Source organism: Seriola dumerili, unplaced genomic scaffold (assembly GCF_002260705.1).
Source record: "Seriola dumerili isolate Sdu_G_001 unplaced genomic scaffold, Sdu_1.0 BDQW01000230.1, whole genome shotgun sequence".
Taxonomy (NCBI): Eukaryota; Metazoa; Chordata; class Actinopteri; order Carangiformes; family Carangidae; genus Seriola; species Seriola dumerili.
In genome coordinates this window covers 4,752,566-4,766,281 of record NW_019174485.1, presented here as the reverse complement: position 1 = coordinate 4,766,281, position 13,716 = coordinate 4,752,566, and the positions used below count along the sequence as shown (strand labels likewise).

Here is a 13,716-nt window from a genome sequence, read left to right as displayed (position 1 = left end):
TGTGTGTGTGTTTGTCCAATAAAATACAGGATAACGCTTATAAAGTAACTACACCCCCTCTCATTCATGCACACACACACAGTCGATGTACAGTATGTGCCCACTTTGACAAGACAAAGCTAATGACATACGGAGCATTGAGCATATGTTCTGCCCCCCTTCACCCTGTTTCAAACACCACACGTACACACACACACACACACGCACGCATACACACGCATACACACACACACACACACACACACACACACACACACACACACACAACACTGTGGCATGTTACAGAGTGCTCTTCACACCACTCTCTTGTGACACACACAGGGTGCAGCAGCTGTGGGCGCCGATCTGCAATTCATAGCACACGACCGTGACCTTCACCTCAATGCCAGTAGTTAACCGGGTTTCAGCCCAGCTCTGTGGAGGCTGGGGGATTTGACTGGACTTTCTCTGCTGTTATGAGCATTTTTTAGTCCAGACAGGTGTAACATCATTCTGACAAGCCAGCATTTGAATTCAGTGTCAAGGGAAATTTTAACGTGGAAATATCAGGCAAGTTATCTGGCATGTTTTTAGTGCTTCAGCTTCTGCTCCTGGGACAGCGGGTTTCCAGAAACGCGTTAGCTTTTGTACAGCAGCCTGTATCCACGTGCCTGTGCATACCAATTTAGAGTGATGATGTGGATGCTACGTCGGAGCAGCGCACTTATCTGAAAATAATCCACACCAATCAGAAGCGAGCATTTTCACATTCATCAGATGTTTAGATGAATGTGAATATTGTTCATTTTTTGAATAGCAGTTGTTGATTCTGACGAAATACATATTTATCTAAGTTGAGGATTTAACATTTCTCCCTACTACACTTTCTATTGTTGTTTTTCTTCCTAATGCTGTTATGACCACCATTTTAGCCTCAGGAAAACATCCATCTATCTGTCCCTGACATTGGATTTGTATGTATAAATGTGTACTGTGCATCATCTATGTGTGCATAGCCCTGTCTGCATGTGTGATGATATGATGAATAATAATAGTTTGGGTGATTAATAGTTCTGTCAGAGGTGAGGCATGTGTCCCGGGTGTGTGCCTCAGCTGGCCAGCACTTTGTCCCACATTAGCAGGAACTTGGAGCTGACAGGTATCAGGTTGAGTCGCAGGTGGACACCTCAGCACAGTTTGTTTCACTTAAAGGTCAAGGGAGCAGCCATCAAAGTCAATATATAACAACTGAGATCAGTTTTTTTTTCATTTAATTCCTTTTTAAAATGAGATATTCCAGTGTTTCATCCAGGATTGTTTTTTTCAGAAAGGGGAGTGATGTAGAAACGTAGAAACTCTGCACCCCAAATGACAGGCACACAGAGAGCGCCACAAAATGAATGTAGCAGAAACAATATTCAGTAGTTATTTGGCCTTTAAATGGACTTGTGCATGTTTAGACTGACATTGACAATCAGTATTCTGTCGGATTTATTTGGTATTCGGTATTCACCAAAGATAATGTGCTGATACCTAGACCATATGTAGCCTAAATCCAATATAAAGACAAAGGTTTAACGTGCTAACATTTGCAGGAAAATCTTTTTTTCCACACAAAGAGGATGTTATGTCTCACTAAGGATGTAAAAATTATTATTACTACATCAGTTGCCTAGTGACCTGAAATTAATGCTCAGAAATCACATTGTTGTATAAAAAGTAATGGATTACTTTAGTGTGTTCTACTCATTAAACAATGAGTGGCTAGTTTCCAATGTGCAAGTGTACAAACCAGTTGGAGGTGTGTAAAAAAAAAAAAAAAAAAAAAAAAACAAAAAAAAAAGCACAGTTGCCTTCCTGTGTTTACAGTAGCCACAATAATAGTTTCTACATGTAGAGAGCACAATTGTTGACGACCTCAAATAACAGGTTGACTTTAACTAAACATGTGAAAAAGTCAAATCTTGCTCAGCAAACCTGCTTTGATGGTAAAACAAAGACAGGAAACACGTTAGAAAATTTCTCTCACAGTTAACCTGTCTTCCAGCCTCCAGTAGGTATTGTTATCAACCTCTCAGTTAAACCTCTTGTGCACTTCTCTTGTTTTTAAAAGCAGGCGCAAACACAGACAACCAGTGTCTTCTTTTACTGGCAAATGCTTTTTCTCATACAGCCTGTAAATTCTACCTCAGCCCACTCTGTGTGCCCATGGGAAAAGGCAGCAGGGAAGGTGGGAGAAGCCACAGGCTTCTTGTGGAGGATAGGACAGAGATGTACTGCAGATGTTTCTGCAGATGTGCTATAGGACTGGACAGGCTGGGCAACATCAAGAACGTCTCTGTCTTTTTCTCTCTCACTCACTCATTCACTATCTTTACCATCTTTTTCTGTCTTGTTCATTTGCCCTTTCTCTCTACTCTCTTTTGCCTTCATACACACACACACACACACGCACTAATTACACTCCTGGTCTACCTATTGACTGTCAGGCCTACAGCTGAAGGATAATCTTATCTGGAGAGAGCAGCCCAGTGCACTGCACACTGCCGCCCAGTTGATTAAATGTGCAGAACAGGGGAAGAAGATTGCGTGTGTGTGTGTGTGTGTGTGTGTGTGTGTGTGTGTGTGTGTGTGCGTGTGTGTGCGTGTGCGTGTGCGTGTGCGTGTGCGTTCGTCTTTGCCATCATAGGTAATGAAACTGCAAAGTGATGGGCCCAGAGCTGTGCCAGCAGTATGTGATTGTGTATGTATGCATTGAAGTGTGTGTGTGTGTGTTTGTGTTTGTGTTTGTGTAAATAGATGTAGGGAAAGGCTGAAGGCTGTGGACCTGTGTAATCCTAGTTACATACAGAGGTGAGATTAAAATGTTTTCATATATGCATTTTTAGGATGTAGCCTAGATTGTTTCTGTCCTATCAAAACCACATATCTCCAAATTTGGTGAATTTTAATTTTAAAGGATTAAGTGTTACCTTAGGGGTTGAGAGACTTCTACATTTTAAGTGAAATAAACCATCAAAAAAAAAAAAACTTCAATTATCTGAAAAGTGCATTATCACAAAGCTGAAAAAACCTCTTTTTGTTAAGAGAGAAGAAACCGAATTTTTCTTCTTTAAGAAAAAAAAATTACAAGTCAGAAATACATACATGAAGAAGCAAACTGCAACATACATAAAATCCATCATTTCAGCCTGTGTAAGAATTCAACATCTCGTCTCCTGCGTTGCCCCTTTCAACAGGAAGAAACCTCCAATAGAACCAGCTCCGGGTGGGCGGCCCTCTGCCACGACTGGTTAGGTTTTAGAGGAGAAAGAGGGGGTGGGGGAGGAGAGAAAATGTGGTTTGCAGCTGTAAAAATGATTTTCTCCATTTCCCCATTTCGGCTGGTCCAGACTAAAACACAACTGTGGAGTTGGAGTGAGCAGCATTTTCAAAAGTCTCCGTTTTAGGGGCTCAAAAACTCCACACGAATAGTCAGGACGCTAGGTGTAACCATAGCAAAAGGGATGCATTTTAACACTAAACTGTATTAATATGAATGTAGCCTCTGTCCACCATACCCCTCCTACTCAAGCCACTACCGTCCTGCTCATGGGTCCATGATCTGTCCAAGCGTCAACCCTGGGTCCATGACTTTTATGTGAGGCAGCTCAAACCCAGGTAGATAAAGAGCATATTAACTTAACACTCTGAGCTGGCAATATTACATCTTCAGGTTAAAAAAAAAAAAAAAAAAGGAGGAGAGGTGCACATGCAGAGTTCTGGTGTTTTTAATAAGGGTCCAACACTTGTGTGGGCTGCCATTAGGTGTGCTGTCTTCTAGAGAAAACTCTCCTCAGGTGATGTTTTTAAAATAGCTATTAATAAAAGAAAAGCCCACCTTTCTGAATGTGTCACCACAGGTCCTCAGCGTGTGACAGCACTATGTACATACGTGCTTCCCACACAGGCTCATAACACTCGGTAACCAAGGAAAGCACACCGAGCTCAATTATAGAAGCTGTGAGCCGAGAATTATTTTTATGCTTTCACTGTCATCTCTGGAGCTATTTCACTTTTTCGGATGGAAATTGAGCAATTAAAATCACATGAGCTCTGGGGCGAGAAAGGTTCCACCACCACCAAAGTTGCTCATACAAGTTGTCAGTGTTTCAGTACCCGCCAAGCACAAAATGGTCTCTCTGTTGGGCTGCCATGGTGTTCCCTGAGGGCATTAATGTGGCCCTCTACAAGTGGAACACAGTGATTAGCAGAGCTATTAGTGCAGCTATTACTTGACATTGACTTTCAAATAGAGAGGTGTGTTGACCTGGCCACTGAGGAGCAGTGCTGTTTGACTGCAGGTTAATTATGTCCTCACTGATACTTTTGTCGTTCATAAGAGTCTTCGGCTGACGTCAAGGACTTCTGTAAACAGAGGGTCATTTATTCTGCTTCATCTGCCAAGGTTATGTTTAAAAGGTAAACATTATAGATTACTGGAATATTATGATTCGTAAAGCTAAACAGAAATAATTCATTTATTTGCTCATATATTTGGAAAAATGAAACTAGTTTCCAGTTTTTAGGGCTTTCTCAGCCCATGATGGATCACTTGTGAATGAAAATTTCATTTTGCCCAATCAAATTAACCAATTAGCTGTGTTTGTAAAAGCAAAGTATGCTTCAAGATGGTAAATCACATGACTTAATTTCAAAATGGCTTTCCCATTAATAGCTTTTCACAGTAAAAATGTGCATAAGGTTTAAACCTTTACTAAATGTCTCTAACAAGCTTGAGACTGTAGATTTTAGTGAAACAAAGCACTGAAAATCCTGTTAATATTTATTGATAACAGTATTTATCCTTTTTTACTTTTCACAAATAAAATATCACATGTACAATGGTAAAGCTACAAAGACTAGTAAACACATATTTAGCTAGCATAAAAGAAAATGCTCTATACCCTTATCTTCTTAGTGCACCTTATTACAGCTCATCCTCAGCAACAGTAGACGTTCAATTAAAAGCTGAGTTGAAATGCTTCCATCACTGTTTGTCTGAGTGCGCCAGTGATGCCAGAGTATTTCAGGCGTCCATATCTTTGACGAGTGATGTCGCCGCCACAGAATAAAGAGGGAGATCATCTCTCAGTGAGCAGAAAATGATCCTGCTCTTTCCTCTATCCATTGTCGCCTGTCTTGGGTTATTGCTCTCATTCATTTGAGTTCCTGCTTTGTGCAAACGCAGTGACACACAGCGACGTGTGTCCTGCTAATCACAACTCTTCCTCTCTCTGTGTACTCTTTCTTTCCTTCCTCCTGTCTTCCTCCTGTTAGCCTCTCTTCTCAATCTGCTGATTTCCCCTTTTTCTCTCTTATCCCTTCTCTTTTTTCTTTTTTCCCCACTCTCTCTTCTCTTTTTTTTTTTTCCTTCATCCTCTGACCTTCTCAACCACCCCACACACACAACAGTACTGTAGCTTTACTGACCATACAACGATGCCAACTCCTCTCTTCCTTCTCCCCCTTTGCCTTCCCTACTCCACTTTCTTGATGATGGTGCTGTAGCATTATCGACTGCACAGAAATGCTGAGGGAGTCCAGATAGACCACATATTGATCGATACAGCTTAACGCAGCTATGTTGTTTATTTATATTATGTTTCTCCAGTCCAGCGGTATGTCTGGTAGTCTGACAGCAAGTCTAGACCTCTTTAAGCCTTTAGAAATGGGAGCAGTAGTACACAGTTTTTTTCTTTCTTGTTACTGAATGGAACTATTTGTGGTTTTATGAAGTAAAATAAAGACTTTATCGGTGGTTGGGCAAGGCCTGTGCCATTACATAAAAACACTTCAGGTGGGCAGAAATAAATGAGATGAAAATGAACTGGATTGAAAAATTGAAAAATGATTGAAGTGTTAATAATTTAAATTGTGTCGGATGCAACTGATTGAGCGTCTTGTTGTGTTTTCCAAAGAGTGAGCCTCAGACAAGTTGTGGAAGGTTTTGGAAGATGTGAATCTTCTACTATTTTTATGATTAAAATACATTCACATCCGTGATCTATCGCAAATAATTTTATTCATTTATTTTATTGGAAAGTATCTAGAGATATTGATACGAATTTGGGTGGTCAAACATTGAGAATTACACTAGAGGTTTTTCCAACCACGGCATTTTTGCTGGCATATTTCACTGTATGTGGTGTTTTTGAAATCTGGAGCATTTCTTTTCTCAGTGAATCTTGGCAGCTGAGAACAACAGGCCTCGTGCAAGAACCACTCGTCCGGACAGATTTGTTCTTAAGTGGCACGTAGGAGTGATTTTAAGAAGAACTTTTTTGCATTCATCAGTTTTCTCTGAGATACAAACAAAAACGCACAGGTCATCCAGGCCTGTAAGGAGTCATGATTGTCTAAGATTGTCCACCTTTCTCCGCACTGGAAAAATCTTGTTTGTCAACCAAAATAAATAATAATAATAAATAATAGATAAATAAAATAAACCTAATGCAAGATTAATATTCTGTTCACCGTATCTTAACCACAGCTTGCCAATTTACTGAAAGGTTTGAGAATGTGTTTTTAGATTTCATAATTATCTATTTTGACATGGCAACTTATGCAGTTCAGTAGTTTTTGAAATACTCTCACTTCAACAGCTGCCTCAGGGTGTTCATGCGTCACCGTGCAGGATCAACACCTGACAGTGTACTGTCACCTGCCGCATAATTTTCTATTGTTCATCTTCATAACTGTCACGTCCCCTTGACCGCCTCCCATCTAAGTCATGGATCACTTTGCTTTGTAAAGACGTTGTTTAGTATCTAACTTCGCATTAAACCAATCCCTCTTTATATCTGTCACAGTACGGCGCCGCTCTGATGACCCAGCGGAGGCTGTATTCATATTTTGTAATCATTTCAGGTCCCCTAGTACAACTACTGACACTGCTAAATTTGTTATGTTCTCGTCTGCTGATTTCCGACAGTGAGGGTTGAACCTCTGTGGTGTGAAATTCTTATTTTCTCTTCTGGGTGACATTATTGTAAATGAAACTTGACAACAGACAGAGCAAAAAAAAAAAGGTAGGGCACTGTCGATTATGCTAATGATCCCAACAGGTGACATTCATCAGGTTCAAAGGAGAAATTTAGGTTTGTGCAGTTTAGAGAGTTTGGTGTATAAAGGCCTCAAGGGAAATGGTAAGAGAAGTTTGGGATAAGAATTTGAAAATGTTCTTGCATGAGTAATATCATCTGAGTCGTCAGGTGTGGGAAGAGAAGATATTTCAACCACTTTAAGCAAAAAGCTTTCATGAGTGTAAGTGGTGACATCTGATAAACAGCAGACTGTGGAATGTATTTATCATGCAGAAAGAAGCCAGGAAAACCACAGACAGGTTTTCTTTGTGAATAGTTAACTGGTGAAAATGAGTAAAAATCTTGAACCCAGCAGGATAACAAGCTGCCAAATCAGCTAACAGTGAGTCCTCTGTTTCAAAGATGAAGCAAAACAGTCCTTTACACAATGGTTCCATTTAAAGAAAAATGTAATGTTTGTGATCACCCACCAGTGGCTAACACACAAGTCCAAAAAGTACGCAGAGGACACTTAGGTAGTAAATTGTGATTTCAGGTCTGTCGGAATGCAGTTTGTGGATTTGGGTTTCAACAACTTGGACCAGAACCCTGTAACAAGCAGTGATGATGACAAAACACTCTAGTTTATTGGCATTGATTAATGAGCAACAACAAACCAGGGGGCCTTGTCATCAGACAAATCGAATAAAGATGAGGCCAAGTACTGCCCTCTTTGTGCCGGCTGCATCATGTAACAAAATGATCGATCACACTGTGAAGATCCCAGACAAGAGACAGAGTGAGTCTTACTTCAGCGCTGAAGTGGTTGCCTGTTTTTGCTACATGTGGGGGAAAATAACAGGGCTATTCCAGCAGGCAGCACAAGCTTTTATTTGTTGTTGTATAAACCCTCCCTGATATTGAGTGGTCCGTTTTGGGTTTGTTTACGGTCAAGCACATTCATCACGGTGTCCTCGAACATTTCAAATAATCGCACCGGCCCTCGTGCATCGCGTACGCACACCCTTGAATTTTTAGAAGTCGATTACCGCGATAGCTCATCGATGACGAGGTGAATGGAAAAGGACGTCTCTTGTCTAAACGGGTGTTTTCATTAGGCTGATGTCACACTTTACTGCCCCCATGTCCCAAGCATTTATTTCTGTGCGTCTGTACCTCTCTCTCAATTTCTGCTACTAAGTCCTCACTTACAAACAAAAGATCCCCTTCTGAGCTCTTGTCCTCTCTTTAATTCCCCTCTCAGCTTGTCCTCTGCCTCAGTGTGTTTCAGTCTGCACCGCTCACCTCTCTCATTTTGTATGTGGCATGTAGAAGAAGGATGGAGAGCATCTGCATTATTTACAGTAGCTCTTAACCTGGTTGGCTCGCCCCCACCACAGCCCAGAGCTATTTTTAGAAACGCTACCTTTGCTTTCGAGGCATCAATGAAAAGGTGAACTTTTATTAATGGAGCAGACGTGTCTGTGGTTTGGGATTGAAGAGACTGAATTGATGGAAGGACGGCAGTTATGGTGTTTGTGTTTTTGCTCTTACCATATAAACAGTTAGGGATAAGAGAGGTGATGTAATAACTCCAACTTTTTCAGCTTTGACTATATGCTGCATTAATAAATTAAAACACAAATGGGCACAGGGCTTTTTCCATTTGAAACACCGAATTACATAATCTTCTCTAATACAGCCTTATCCTTGTTTGGAGTCCTACATATTTCAAAGCATGTTCATTTTCAGCGCTGATCTTCTTGACATTCTCTGTAATTAATTTATTGTGACTCACTCTGAAATGTCTCAGAAGTTAACATGTTGCTGGCAGACTGTCTTAAAGTACTAGGTCGCCCAAGTCTGATCACTGAAACACGACCAGACCTCATCTATATTAAATAAAAGTACTAATGCTGTTTACATACATATAGTTTAACTGAGCTATACCCCAGCTGGAAAACACGTGAAGATTGGTCTTTAATTTCTTTCTAACTGCTGTACCAGCTGAGCTCTCGAGCTCCTCGCACTGTGTAGGGATCATTTCAGTTGTGTGAGAGCTGAAAATCTTGCATGCTCATGAAAACTCTCCACGACACTGTTTTGTTGGCTTTGCTCGAATCTTGCTCAATTTGCTTGAGGTCATTTTAACTAAGTGACTGTTAAAGTAGCTTTAATTAATAATTTTGAATTAACAATGGATGACATGACCACTTGTATGTCAAAAAGGGTTCCTTGTGGTGATGAATGAACCCTCAGAGAATTATCACCTGACTCTGCAGTTCCCCTGTAAAGTTTTATAGGGTCTTTCAGGTCTTTTCTTTAGTTAAAGTGTTTTCAGTAACAAAAGTTGTACAAAGTACGTCTCTACACTTTTTTTTTTTGCCAGACACCAACCGGCTAACTGACAAAGTTAGCAACTAGATGCATGAACATAGCAGAGCATTTAGCACCTAAGAACCAGATATTACCCTCAGAAGTTTAGAGACAAGACAGCTCCCAAAAGTGAAGCCAAAACATCTTCATTGTCCCCTGGTGGCTGGCTGGAGTAAAGGTCATAAACACAGCTCCTTCCAAGTATGTGTCAAATTTTCCTGAGGATGCTTTCTGTTATTTTAGGTAGTTCATGCTGGATGTAACTTCAAGTGTTCATTTTTCTGATAAGTTTGGTTTTGGTTAGTTATTTGATGCTATAATCAGGGGGTGTGACATCACGATTGACAGCTGTGAATGGGTGTATGGGTGGGACCTATTGCGGTATCGCGGTATCATGGCTCTACCCTCCGATCACTACTGCGCACATCATCAGGGCAAGATGGCGGCGCCCTAATCCAGGCTATTTTGGCTTGATTTTTTACAGTGGGAGGAAGTGGAGATGCATCGTCCATCTTTATATACAGTCATGGGTGTTAAGGAACTAAAGCTCGTGGGTGATTAGCCTAGCTTAGCATAAAGACTAGAGGCAAGGGGAAACAGCTTGCCTGATTCAATCCAAAGTTAAAAAACATTCTTATATGACACATCTACATCTCATTATTTAACACACTATTTAAAAATGTAAAATGACAAATTGTAATTTCAGGGGCAGGTCCTATACGTGCTGTAACTATTTCTTCAGGAACAGCAGTTCATACAGTACATCTTGCAGTAACTGGGGTTAGCTGTTGTTCGCCTACAAATAGGCCTAGAATATTGGAATGTGCCTTTTAATGAATGATGATAGAGGTTTGTGAGGTCAGATAAATCTACAGGATTATTGTTAGCTGATGATCTTTATTCATTGTTTTGTCTACAAAACACCAGAAAGTGGCGATAGATGCCAACAACAATTTCCTGGAGCCCAAGGTTACAGTTATCATCAAAGTGCTTCTTGGTTTCATCATCCACCCCCACCGCACAACACCACACACACACCCCGAACACACACACCCCCACACAGCCCCCACCCCCCCAACCAATGAAAAGCAGTAAATCATCCTCACATTTTAGAAGCTAGAGCATCAATTGTCTGAAATTCTTTCCTGAAAAATTAAAAAAGCTGTTAATTGCTTGTCAAAATAGTTGCACACATTTCCCATTGTTGACTAACTAATTAATTGTTTTGGCATCTGGTCAAAAGCCAAAGCAAACATTTCTCTTTGCGCCTTTGTTGCTGTCACTGTGTCGCTCAATCAGTTTGTAGCAGTAGACACCTGTGACACATGCTGCACAGTGGAGAAAATGTCAAACAAAAAAAGAAAACAAAAGGACAACATTTTTATACAACACATCCTCACTGTGGCAGAGGTCAGCCAAACACAATGTCTTAATAACTGCGCGTCTCTGATCATAACCTGCTGCTGTGTCTGGCTCTCTAGACTTTTTAAGACTTAGTTTGTGTGTGTGTGTGTGTGTGTGTGTGTGTGTGTGTGTTTTCTTATTGCGTATGTCCTTTTCTGACACCGCAATGTTATATGTATACCACTGTCTAGAGAGTGGGGGTCCTTGGAGTGAACCGATACAGAGGGTGTGAATCATTGCGTTGCTGCCCTTTCAAAGTTTCACAGTGAAACTACAGCACCACAGAGAACACAGAGCCAAGATGCTGCAACTGAAGTATGTGGGAAACACAGTTTAATGGGTTACCGGCGCTATTCTGTGCAACGTTAATGGCTTATTGATTTTAATATACAAGAGCATCGTGCGGATGAGTGGTTACTACATTGTGAGAGAGTAGATGTGCATAATTGTGTGTTTGTGTGCACATCTGTGTGTCCACTTAGGTTTGCATTTTGTAAGTGTTTGAATTCATGCAGGGGCAGCACGGTGCTGCAGTGGTTAGCACTGTCGCCTCGCAGCAAGAAAATTCAGGGGTTGTGGACATGGAGTTTGCATGTTCGCCGCCCGCAGTCCAAAGAAATACAGTTTAGGTTCATCAGCGACTCTAGATTGCCCATAGGTGTAACTGTGAACGTGAATGTTTGTCTCTATATTTCGGCTCTGTAAAATGTACTACCAGGTGGTCACTGTATCAAAACAGTCCTGGAAAAATATTTCCTCTGTGCCCATGAGTAACTGCTGTTTTAAATTCCAACAAAACTGCAGAGTCTCCTTTTCATTAAAATGACCAGACATCAACCACAAGAGGAAATAAGAATAAGAAACTCATAAAGTGAGTGAAATGCAAAAGGGAGGGTTTTTTTTTTCTCCTGCCCCATACTTAATCAGCATTAATCAAAAGCTGTTCTAGTTCACCACCCTTTTCCTACAGTATGCTAAAGCCTCTTTACTCTGGTGGGAGTGTCTATTTTTCAGATGATTATTCTCTTGTCTCTGGGGCAGAATCGGCCACTGAAAGCCGTTGCTGAGCATAACAATGACCATCACCACACCTCCACAAAACACAAAGACTTAATTGATGCAGGGATTTTACCTGTGTGGTAAATCTTCAGGGTAGATGATTGTAAATGTAATGTTTTTTCACCAGACTAGTAGTTAATCGGGCAAATGTCACAAATGTATAAACATATATATATATATATATATATATATATACAATGTATTATATTACATAGAAACCTTTCTATCTTCACATATAGTAGGGTCAGCTCACTTGACCCATTAAGTGTGAGATAATTATGGGATAGTTATTAGAACAAGTACTGCTTTGTTAATGTAGCTTTATTATTCAGCTAAATTCAACTGTTTTTTACCAACTTCTGGTTTCTCTATTTTAGATCTTTTATTCTGTTGAATTTAATGAAGCGTCAAACATTGTCTTGCAAAGTGTTAAAAACTGGCTTTCTGGAAGCTGCAGATGCCCCAACTTTGCCAATCCCCTATTATAGGATCTGTTGTATAGCTGCTTGCATCCTTCCACTTGGCCTGGTCTAATGACACATGGACCTGTTTCATAATTGTTTCATTTATTTTAGCACATACCTGTAAAGTAGGTGTTTCCATGAGAGATTTGCAACAGCAGCTAAGGTGCTGACACCGTTTTCAGCCTCCCTGCAGGGAGCTGTTTTGGGCGAGCACCTCGCATTTTCCCCTGACAGCATTTCACAGCTCAGCCCACAGCCGTGACAGGTAAAGGTCAGGGAGAGAGGAAGTGTGGAACCCAGAGGAATACAGTTGATTTTGCTCCCTTTTCATTATTAGTGCTCTACTCTCACTTCTGGGAGTTCTTTTTGTAACTGAAGCTCATGTGTGGCAGAGAAGAGCACAGATGGAAGAGAAAGTATCTGGTGACTGAGCAGGAAACAGAGTGAAGCTTCACTTGTTCACAGCCTGTAAAAGATATAAAGATTATAAGCATCATCGCTCATCATCAAACCATCTTTTTCCTGCCGTTTACGCCTCATTTTTCTCCTCTTCTTACTCTCTTCCTTCCAATCTGTTGTCAAAAATTTCCAGTTGTGTCTCTCTTCTCTCTGTCTTTGATTTAATTCCAGCTCCTCCTTCTCATTAAAACTCCTCAACTTGCCCTCCTTTGATGCTCCTCAGTCTCTAGCTCTCTCTCAGCTCCTTTTCTCTCTCTTTGAAATCATTCATTCATTTCCATATCTTCTCCTTTCTGGGTCTTTTGTCACAAACAGAAGCTTTGGATTTAGAATATGAAGATTAAAGATCAAAAGAAGACAGAGGGGCTGCCTTAAAAATAGTCAATCCACACTTTATTGCCAGAATAAAGTGAACATGCTCCAGGGCATCTAAAACTGAAAGAAGACCTGTTATTGCATGGTGGAGTGTTGAATGGACTGAGCGTGGTCCAGTGTGTACAAATGCCAGAGTCATGTTCATTAAAACAAAAGAGGCTTCGCCGAAAACAAACTGTGAGTCTGCCCTTTAGTTGAAGATGCATTATTGCAGCAGAATTAGCCATGACTTGACTTTATTTTCTGGCCTTTTCCTCAACTAACAAAATAATGCAGTAAATAAAGAATGAGGGCCAAACAGTCAGGCAATTCATGGTCAGACTCACCCAAAACATATGCTTTTCACCTTGTCGTCGAGTGAAGTTTCCCCCGCTTTCTGACAGCTACAGGGCAGCAGACAAATCACACTTGAACTATAGTTGTGTATAATTTAACTTTGTACTGAACCCTGAAGTTATATTTAGGATTATCTATCCGACTGCGCCATTTATATTCTGAAATAAGTGAAGGTGTCTCATAGATTTTTATTGAACCTG

At 40.6% G+C, this 13,716-nt stretch overlaps 1 protein-coding gene across 2 annotated transcripts in view; it reads left to right on the top strand.

Annotated features, from left to right (window-relative positions):
- Nucleotides 1–13,716, top strand: part of pitpnc1 (phosphatidylinositol transfer protein, cytoplasmic 1) — a 75,065-nt gene that overhangs the window by 42,119 nt on the left and 19,230 nt on the right. The gene's annotated exons all lie outside the window — the stretch shown is intronic.